We start from the raw sequence: 11613 nt of genomic DNA, 5'->3' as shown, positions 1-11613 counted from the left end.
TTCATTGACATTCTTGATTGGAAAATCCTTATCTGAATATATTTTATCAGATCCAATCAAAGTGTAAAGCAAATTCACGCTTTCACAACTCTCAGACTCTTGCGCAGACATGGACTCAACCAGGACAGTCTTAGCAGGTTTTGTGGGAGGATCACATAGAATATGATTCTCAAGAGGTATGTCCTCTGCATCAGACTGTGCTGAGTTAGTATCTTCTGACTCATCATCTGAAGAATCAGCATCCTCAACAATGATTGGAGGATCCTGATTTTGTTCAGCAGTTGATACTTTTGTATCTGCTGACACATCCGAATCTGATGATACTTCCTTCTTGTAACCAAGTCCCGCTGCGAATTCCTCAACATCTAAATGAACAGATGGCTCAAATTGGGGTTTATCCTCCTCATCAGGCGTGGTGGTGTAATTGTGTCTTACAGGTGGAGGACACTTCTTATAGCCAATGCACGTGACATCATTCTTCTTCTTCTGTATGTCAATGATGTGATCCAGCACATATCTAGAGTTTGAGTAACTATCTAACCTAAGCTGGATCGCCTCATTTTCACACTTGACACAAGCCAACTCTTTTTGTGCTTCCTCGAGCCTAGTGATGTAATTGTTTATCGCAGTTAGTTTTCTTGAAACCATTTTTGTTAGCTCGGACTTATCTTCCTTTAATGTGTCAATTATCTTTTTAAATTCATTTTCATGATTTTTGTGAAACATATTGGCCTCTGTGCATTTTGAAAGATCCACGATCAAACTTTGATTGTGGATAAATGTCACGTCGTACTTGCTTTGCAAATCGTCATATTTGCTTTGCAAATCCGACAATTTGCTTTGCAAATCAGACAATTTAGCATTTAACTCAACACAATTATCACACCTATTAGAACTTGGTTTATCGACACATACCTGACTGGATTCGCTTTCAGATATTGACTCATTTGCCTCAGAATCAACAACCTCCCTCGACGATTCATATTCAGATCCATCCTCGCTTGAACTTGAACTTGTAACATCTTCAACTGAACTACTGCCATGTTCAGAACTGTCATCATTTCCCGATGACTCACCATCGCTAACATTCTTGACAATTTCAGCATAAAACGCCGTTCTTGTTTGACCACTGTTCTCCAACTGAACTGTCGGATCACAATCGACAGTAGACTTATCCCGTAGATTGACTTTTGATGGTGGAGGGTTATTTGACAGTGTGGGAGACTGAAGCCAAGATGGCACTGAACCCTTACTGGTATACATATTATCCCCAACTGGTTGTGGTGTTCCATACATATCGTTGCTTGAGACAAAAACCGTTTGTAGCTGAGCATGTTGAGCAGGTCTTGTAGCTGAGGCACCTGCTTGTGGTTCACCATACATATTTCTTGTAACAGTGCTAGTACCTCCACAATTTCCATAATACATCTTAGGATCAGATTTCCCACCATACATATCTGTTGCCTGATATGAAGATTTAGATCCTAAAGTGCTTGACCCCCAAAGGTGTGTACTCATGATGAATTATAAGTAACCAAATTAAAAAGGCAACTGTGAACCAAGAATGATGCTCAAGTATGATGCTACTGTGAAAGGACTAAGGACTAGGGACCACGAAAAATACAAGACCACGAATATCAAATGTTTTGTTGATTAATCTTCACGGAAAATCAGCCCAAAAAAAAAAATATCTCCATGAAAAATGAAGTCCAATTTACTGAAAAGGCTCAACGAAGAACCTATAAATTTTGTGAGGTTTAAATGGCCCAGGCCCAAATCACAACCTAGTCCACAAGATAATCTGGCCCACTAATGAGAATGAGATATTCGTTCCTTGTTTTGTGAAGCAAGTCCACGAACTAACATGGCCCACTAATGAATTTTGAGGAAGTTTTGTGAGGTAAGTTTTTGTGAAGCCCAAAAATCAAATAATTTGCCTGAGCCCGATTGTTTTGAAGTCCACTAACCAAGTCTTTCAACAGATCATTTTAAAATTAAAAAAATGCCCACGAAGAATAAAGGCTATATCTAATACCCACGAATAAATGATGTTTTCAAAATGATTTGTGGGACTTTCCTGGGAATGAGACAAACAAGAATGAGACAAAAACCATTTTTTTTTTTGTGAATGTCTTTTATGAGAGTGTGGATTTTTAGTTGACTTTAGTAGATGACAAACCAACAGAAAAGACAAAAGTTGGAAGTTTTTTGAGAATTGACAGGCTGTGAATTTCATAAGAAAGTAGATGAATAATATTTCCTTTTAAATAAGAATCTGTTTCCTGAATATGGAAAGGTAAAAGCAGGTTTTCCAGATCTGTTTGTCACTTCCGGTGACTTTTCCGGTGACTTTGTTCGCTGGAAAAAATGGTGATATAAGATTTTATCCTTAAAACTTAACATAAATCACGTTTTTGATTATCTCCACCATTTTTTAACAACTTTCAGCCAAAACATCAACAAATAACATCAAATTTTCGAGTTTTAATCCAGATTTTTATGAACCAGATCTGGGTTTCCAAGAAGAGCTCAAAACCCACTCGAAAATCACACTGGAAACTCGGTTTTCAACAAGAAATCGAGCCTTACGCTCTGATACCACTTGTAGGTCCCGATATGGATCGTCGGACTAAGATGATTTCTTGTTTCGGGTGCCGTAACGAGTGCGGAATCCTCGTTGCGACACAAACAGAACGAGAGAGTAAGCACAATAACAAGATTCAACAATTAACGGGTTCGTATATTAGATCGAGAAGAGTTTTGTTACAAGATGATACAAGAACAAGCACAAAGACAATCTCTCTCTCTCTCTACACTCTCTCTAAGCTCCTACCGGCTCTTTGGTGTGTTACTATCTTCTGTCTTCAGTCTGCATATATATAGGACCCATACGACGAAACATGCAGTCGACGAAACATCTCGACGGAACATCAAGGAGCCGACGAAAGTCTCTCTAGCTGACGACGAAAGCCCACTCCCGATCATTCATGAGTTTCGTCGACATTCATGCAAAGATTTCAAGACATGTGACATCATCATGACATCATTTTGTTGATGTCATGGTGATGTGGTGTCGGGAAACAGTTCGCGGCGCTTCGTGCTTCGCGTGTCGAACTCTGGGGCGCACGACGGAGGAATGTCGCGACGTCGGGCTTGAGCCGAACCTAACCGAGCCGAACCAAACCGAGTCGGACCGAACCGAGTCGCGTTCACATAATATGTATCAACAATAAGCCTAAAGGGATGTGCCTAGGGTGTGGGAATGAGCCCATTTGTATATACATATGTATGTATGTATGTATATGTGTGTGTGTTGGAGGACCGTCGCCACAGGCTTGAGGAGGACGATGAAGACGAGATGGACATTGACGGAGCTTAGTGGAATCCCGGGTGTGCACCCGTCCCCCCGAATGTTTCGGTTAGAAGTGTAAAATTTCCAATTTTTGGTCCGAAAATTTTAAAATTATAAGGGATCGCCCCCCCAATTATTTTGCCTAAATATTTATACAATATATAAATTGGGTCCCATTACTTCCCCCCCCCCCTCCCCCGGAACTTTTAGTCAAGCTCTGCCACTGGAGACGAGCCTGAGAGGGGCGGTGTAGCCGGCCCTAGCCGGAGCTCGCCGGCCTGGGGACGAGCCCCACACCATGGCCTTAGCAAGTGTAACGAATTGTCATGTCCTAACTCAACATTTAATATTGTCTCAAGTGTTTACTTATCCAATCACATCATTTATCCTTTTTCTTTATTATAGCCAGAACTTAGATTTGGTCTCATTTTCTTAGAAGTTATGCATATTGTCTCAACTGTTTACTTATCCAATCACATCATTATCCTTTTTTTTATTATAGCCAGAACTTAGAAATATTGTTACGTTTTAATAAAAAGGGTTACTGGATTTTAATAATTCTAAGTTTCACCAGTTGGCCGATAATAATCCCAACTTTAAAAATTCCCTCCAATAATCCCAACTTTTAAAACTTTGGCCGCCATTGATCCTTTTCAAACATATAAGAATTTGGTCTCCTCAATAGATTCAATTATACCTAAAGACTCCTTATTTGATTTAAGTGCACCTATGTTAGAAAAGGATCAATGGCGGCCAAACTTTTACAAGTTGGGATTATTGGAGGGGATTTTTAAAGTTGAGATTATTATCGGCCAACTGGTGAAACTTAGGATTATTAAAATCCAATAACCCTAATAAAAACTACTAATTGTACCCCGGGCTTCGCTGCGGGTGTGGCGTTGTAAACATAATGAACAATGCACGTTAAGGAAGACAAAGGGATAAACACGTAACGATGGTATAGACATAATAAAGCTATAGGTTGTTACATATACAAAGCCAATTAGTGAACCATTATGGTGGATAACAGTAAAGCCATTGAAGCAGCAAGTGTAATCTTAGTAATCTTAAATAAGTGAATACTAAGATTAAGGATGTTGATGCAATGTGTTTAGATGGATAGGCAGAACCCAAGGTAATCAAAACATATTTTATATTAACTAAAACTATTTCCAATTTTAATTTACAAACAATGCAAATTGAAGCAGCAACAACAGAGGCAATTGAATGTTTGGGTCTTTTAATTTCTTCTAAGTTGATATTGCCTCTTCCAATTTAGACAACACCTTCAACTTGAAGCATCAACCTATTAATCCTTCTGAATCCTTTCATCTCCAAGTTCGTCTTGTTCTCTTCAACACAAATCCTAATCCTCTAATCCTCTAATCAACTTGAACAAAGAAATAGTGACCACATATGAATCAAATAACATAATTGCCTCAAAGATCAAACTGAATCAAGGGTCAAGACTTACACAAAATACAAACCCACATCTTTCATGTTTACAAGTTGTAGCAAAGCCAGCAAGAATATACGAATATACCCTTAGGCCAAAAGCATAAGACCTTTCATGCTGGTTATTCATATTACAACATAAAGGCTCGGATGCAACCTATAGCGTTTGCTACGCCTATAAACGAAGTAGAAAATTTTAACAAATCATCTTTATAGTCAATTAGCCATTCTGGCAACCTTTAGCAGAATATTATATTATTTTATATAATACCACAAAAAGGCAAACATGAAAGATCTTATGCTCAACCAAACCATGGGAGAAGCATAACGTCAACCCCTATGATCCACTCATTACCTATAATATAATTTAAAATGTTTTAAAAAAACAGATAGGACTAAAGAGTAGAAAAGGAGTACAAAAAGTTATAGAAGTAATTGCCATAAGATGAAAGGGATGAATGTTTATTTTATTGTACTTTATAACTTACTGTAAATTAATATTTTAGTTTTTAACCTTTCATTTAGTGATTTTTCTAATTTTTGTGAACTAAATTACTGTAAATTAATATTTTAGTTTTTAACCATTCATTTATTGTTTTTTCTAGTTTTATATCTTATTTAATTTTTAATATTATTAAATAAGATTATATGTTTATTTACGTTTGGATTTATTAATTTTATTTGATCTTTCACTAATTTTTTTTTGTATCCGTCAACAAATTATATAATTTAGGAATATTTATAAATATCTCCATTTGGTTTTATCAATTTTTTTTTTGTATAGATTTTTTCCATCTTTTAACGACTATCGGATTTTAAGTTCTAATATTCCGGCCCCTTCTATTTAAGTGTTTAAGTTTTATATATATTTAAAAAAACTATTTTATAGGACTGGTAGGGGTCAGTATTTTATCTCGCCCAGAGTCCAAATTTTCTTTAAAATTTTCGGAGACAGCCTGTAATTGTTCAATGGAAACAAAAAAACGAATGTAAAAATAAATATATATTTGTGGCTGTTGCTACAAAATATTCGCGAATCAAGTAGATCCGGATTCCGGAATTAAGCACTAACATAGTAACTTATCAAAGTGACTTGGATCCAGTGTAGAAGCTGTCAACACGCAGAAACCCGTTAGGGTGTCCATTGGGCTTTCAAAGCCCAATTTTAAAGACGAAACCCCAATCATCTAAAACTCTTTTAAAGTCCAAAATGTCATGCAGGCCCAATTCAATTTTTGCAGCAACTTGTTGAGAACTTCTGAATTCCTATTACGTTAATCGAACTTTATCAACGCTCAACAAGACAAGAACCAACATTGAGTTTTAATTCAAATGTCATGCAAGGCCCAATTCAGCACTCAGATTCTTACAATGCATTCCAGTTGCGGATTTCTTTCTGATCGGCATACACCAAAAGTCTAAAAATTGTGTTGGGATTATAGTTTTTGGATGTGGATTGGTGATTCATGGTATGACAGTGAAGTTAGGTTTGACGTTGGGTGTGGGTTAAAATCAATGCTTTGGTTGCAATGTATGTGAAGTTTCGATTTATTAAGGATGCTGTTAAGCTGCTTGGTAAAATTCCTCAAAGAAAGTCACATGGATTTTCTTGATTTCCGGGTTCTCAGAAGACATATTTCTTTGTAGATGTCTGTTACTTGAAATGGCTTCTTTGATCACATTCTTCGACCTAACAATTCGGTTTTAGGTTCTTGTAAAGGCAACCAAGAGTCGATTGCACATGTTTATTTAGTTTCCTACTATGATAATGTTTATGTAGTGTCACATGCATAAGTTATGAAATTACGGCTCTAAGGGTTTTTGCTTATTTTGACTTGATTTGGGAAATACTATTAGAACAAAGTTGGAGTTAAAGAAACTTAAATCTGATTATTTGGGATTATACTTTGTTAAAGATGATTATAGTATATGATAAGGATGATGGTGATCATTTTCTTCTTATATGCACGTAATAAAAAGGATATAATTATTGAAACGTGATCACTTGGCAGGTTTATTGAGGAATTTGGGTAGAATAAAAAGGTATTTTTTCTCCCTTTGAGCTTCTGCATGAGATTACTAGCATGTTCTGTAATTTAGTATAGTTGCAGGATATTCTGTAATAAGACACTATGAATTGAAAGTTTTGGATTTACTGTGTGGACTGGAATCTATGTCAAATTGATGTTCAGGTTGGAAGGAAATTGCGGCATTGATTGAGACCGGAGCTTATGCTCACGAAGTTCGTCGGATTTTGAGGGCTGTTAGGCTGACAATTGCATTGAGGAGGAATTTGAAAGCTTCGGTGATTTCTTCGTTCCTCGGTTTCGCTCTTGCACCTGGATCGGAAGCGCACCAACGGCTATCTTCATATCTCCCAAAGGTTAGCTTTTCTTGTTTAATTTATTCTGTTATGAGCTTATAGGAAAACTGCACATGGGATGGGATTCCAAGTGTTAAGAATTACCTTACCTACGTGTGCTATGAAGACTTGAACTTCAGAGTGTACGCTGATGCATATGTGTAATGAAACTACGATCGAACTTCTAGCCAAAAAAAAACTGAGAAACGTATGAAGTTTAATTTAATGGAGCTACGGATAAACCTTTAGCCAAAAGATCAAACAAATGGATCGATCAGAAGAAACTATTAACATATGCACATTTAGAAATTCAGAGTTTCCGTAGGCATATTACCTTGTGATCTGTGAACATTGAGAGAGCTGTTAGTGCTTTGCTGCATGTATGGAAATCAGGGTTTTTGGAAGTAAGGGTCGGAGTGGGAGTTCCATGATGGAAAAGAAAGCCTTTGTCAATAGATTAGGATATGACGATGTATAATATTCACGGGTTTTTCGAAACCTTGATTTGAGTTCGGATCACGCCATTCTTTTTATAAAGAGTGTATGGTAGGTATTGATATCTTTTAACATTCTGTGAAGGATGATCAAAATGATATGGAAGTTGATACTGCATCGTCTGCTACTCAAACAACTGTGAAGCATTCCCCAGAGCTGGAGATCTACTGTTATTTGCTTGTGCTCATTTTCCTGATTGATTGACCAGAAAAAATATAATGAGGTCAGACTGTTTATTTCTTTATTTTATGCTTATTGTTGGCTATGGAACATTGCCCCTTTTTAAAGAACTTTTACACTTCATGTAGGCTAAGGCTTGTTCCTCAGCAAGCATCGCCCGTTTAAAGAATTTGAACAGGAGAACAGTTGATGTTCTGGCTTCCCGGCTCTACTTCTTTTACTCTCTTAGTTATGAACTCACTGACGAACTATCTGACATCAGGGGGTGTGTGCCGTGCTGTGCTTATTTAATGTTTATTGATGACTCAGTGAAAGAAATAGGACATGATCAGTTATTGTATGTTTGTTTGTTCACAGCAATCTTCTTGCTTTGCACCGGGTTGCTACGTTGCGTCATGATGAGTTGGGGCAGGTTTGTTTCTTGTATCTTGCGACTTTTAGGAATGCTTTTGGTTATTGTTGTTGTTGTTGTTTATTTTTGGATTTTTGGGACTGTGGTTTGCAGGAAACGCTTCTCAACCTGCTACTTCGCAATTATCTTCATTACAATTTGTATGATCAAGCTGAAAAGCTCAGGTCTAAGGCACCACGCTTTGAAGCTCATTCAAATCAGCAGGTGTTCTTTACAATGATACTCTTATAATTACTTTTTTTTGAATTTTTTAATGTGTTGTACCATTTACTATTCTTGATGAACCATGTGAGGTTAAATTGTGTTCTCTTTATTATTTGTTTCAGTTTTGCCGGTACTTGTTTTACCTTGGGAAGATTAGGACAATTCAGCTGGAGTACACTGATGCAAAAGAATCCCTTCTTCAAGCTGCTCGTAAAGCCCCTGTAGCCGCTCTTGGTTTTAGAGTTCAATGCAATAAGTGGGCTGTGATTGTGCGCTTACTTCTTGGAGAGATCCCGGAGCGAACCGTTTTTATGCAAAAAGGAATGGAGAAGGCCTTGAGACCATACTTTGAGCTCACAAACGTGAGTCTCTTTTCTCAACTTAAAATTATTGCATTAGATGTATCTTTTGATTTCTAGATTCTGCAACTTAAATTTGTTATAGGCCTGAAATTTTATTAATTGGTCAAATGTGGCTACCGGCTAAATGGGTTGGTGGGCTGACTAATGCGTCAAAAGGGGATTAAGTTGGAATGATCATTTTTTTTTTGTTCGGGATAGGGCATGTTAGGTTGACACAAACATTTTTTTGCAAGCAGTTTCATATATACCTTGAAAACTTGCATATTATTTACCCAACCTAAATAACTATTTATTACCCTACCCCCCCCCCCCCCCCCCAAAAAAAAAAAATTAAAACCCTTAGAATTTTATATTTACCCATTTCATCAAATACAAAGTATAATATGCCCTTACACTTCATGCTCTCAAACTAAATCTTCACATAAGATTAGGCTATAGGTTTAGGATCCTGTAAAAAAGATGAAATTTGTGAGAAGGATAAGATTGAACATGATGAGGACACATGCCATTATTTAATTTATTAAGATAAGGGCAATTAAGTAATTTAATAAAAAAACTAATTAAAGATAAAATTCAAAAACCCACATGCAAGTTTCCCCCGTCTTTTTTAAACGTAAATAACTTTTTATACGTAAGTTTTTTTTTTAAATTTACACCATAATAACGAGTGTTTTTTTTTATCTTTAATATGAGTATTATATTGCTATACTTATATAGAGAAAAAATTTACGTTTCGATCAGATTTTTAAGCATATGGTGTTTTGTCTATGCTGTTTTAATTGTATAGTGATTCAAGGCGTTGTGTTTTATAATAAAACACCATGAATGTATATAAGACACCATAATATTGCAAATACCATTGAATTCAGCAAATTACCATTTTCAATGTTATGGTGTCTTATATAATACATTCATGGTGTTTTATAAGGCACCATAACATTGCAAATACCATTGAATGTATTTGCAATTTTATGGAATCTTATATACGTTTATTGTGTTTTACTGTAAAACACAATGCCTTGAATCACTATACAATTAACACAACATAGACAAAACACACCATGGACTAAAATATCCGATCGGAACGTAATTTTTTCTCTATATAAATATAGCAATATGGTACTCATACTAAAGAGAAAAAAACTCGTTATTATGGTGTAATTTTTTTTTAAAAAAAGTTACGTATAAAAAGTTATTGACGTTTGAAAAAGAAGGGGGAACTTGCATGTGGGTTTTTGAATTTAAAAATGTTAAATTTACCATTATACCCTTAATATAGAAAATTAATTATTTTAATGGCAAACACCATTTACAATTTTGCCATTATAATCTCAACCATTAGATTATAGATCAAAGGGTGTAGATTCTTTCCTACACTTCTCACAAAACACACCCTTTTTACAATAACCTTACCCTTGGGGTATATGTCATAATTATGTAAATGGGTATAATTTGATATTATGTTTTTTTGTTGGGTAAATATGTCATATCATTCAAGGTTTTGAGAGGGATATTTGAAGTTATCTCTTATTTTTTTTGTTGGGTACAATTTTCATTCAACATCGTTTTGAAACTTAATGGGTAAGAGGCTTGCTGCTTGATTCAAAGGTGTCCTACTAGTGAACCAAACACACTTAATGCTGACTGATCAGAGGCATCCTCTCAATGGACTCATTAAGAGGCTACTAAACAACTCCTAAGTAAAACGATTTAGCGGTTGTTTGCAATAAAAATAGACCATGTGCCCCTTACAACCCATTTTCCTCAGCTAGTGTATGGTAACACACAGCCTGAATCAAACCAGTTGACAAGCATTTCTTTTATCAAAGAACATACATGGAAATTAACTTAAAATCGTGAACTCAAGCACACTTTCTTGATTTTCAGGCTGTTAGAATTGGAGATCTAGAGTTGTTCAAAAACGTAGCAGAGAAATTCGCCACCACTTTCAGCTCAGACCGGACCAACAACTTGATCGTGAGACTACGCCACAACGTCATAAGAACCGGGCTCCGCAACATCAGCATCTCATACTCCCGTATCTCTCTTACTGACGTGGCAAAGAAGCTGAGACTGGACTCACCAAACCCTGTGGCAGATGCCGAGAGCATCGTCTCAAAAGCAATCCGTGATGGTGCAATAGACGCGACACTAGATCATGCAAACGGTTGGATGGTGTCTAAAGAAACCGGTGACATTTATTCCACAAACGAGCCTCAACAAGCCTTCAATTCTAGGATCGCTTTCTGTCTAAATATGCATAATGAGGCAGTTCGTGCCCTTCGGTTCCCTCCCAACTCACATAAGGAAAAGGAGAGTGCTGAAAAGAGGAGAGAGAGACAACAACAAGAGCAAGAGCTTGCAAAACATATCGCTGAGGAAGATGATGATGATTTTTGATTGTTGCAATCATTAAGGTAATCGCTTCATCTTATTATCAAATTAATCACTGTTTGTTTCAATATGTTAAAATTACAATCTTGGATTTATAAAAAAGATCAGCCTGTTTTGTTGTGGATTTATAAAAAAGATCAGCCTGTTTTGTTGTGGATTCTTTAGGACTATGAATGTTAAAATGTTCTGGGATTTCATGTGTTTTTTTTTTCTAATTATGGCTATGACAACACCTAATTCTGGATAGATGATATCTTAGTTTTAAAAAGCGCCTAAGGCACACAAGGCGACCTTAGGTGCAACCGGCATCGCTTTTGGTAGGTAAATCAAGTGGTGTACGTAAAGCCCAGGTGACACGTGCTTTACAGTAAAAAAATCGGTATAAGGCGCATGTTTG

General features: G+C 36.4%; 1 pseudogene; it reads left to right on the top strand.

Annotated features, from left to right (window-relative positions):
- Positions 1–6891: 6891 nt before the first annotated feature.
- On the top strand, positions 6892–11344 carry LOC110913640 (annotated as a pseudogene).
- Positions 11345–11613: the final 269 nt, after the last annotated feature.

Source organism: Helianthus annuus, chromosome 15 (genome assembly GCF_002127325.2).
Source record: "Helianthus annuus cultivar XRQ/B chromosome 15, HanXRQr2.0-SUNRISE, whole genome shotgun sequence".
NCBI classification, from domain to species: Eukaryota; Viridiplantae; Streptophyta; class Magnoliopsida; order Asterales; family Asteraceae; genus Helianthus; species Helianthus annuus.
Note: the sequence above shows the minus strand (reverse complement) of the source record. Positions and strands in the feature narration are given on the sequence as shown.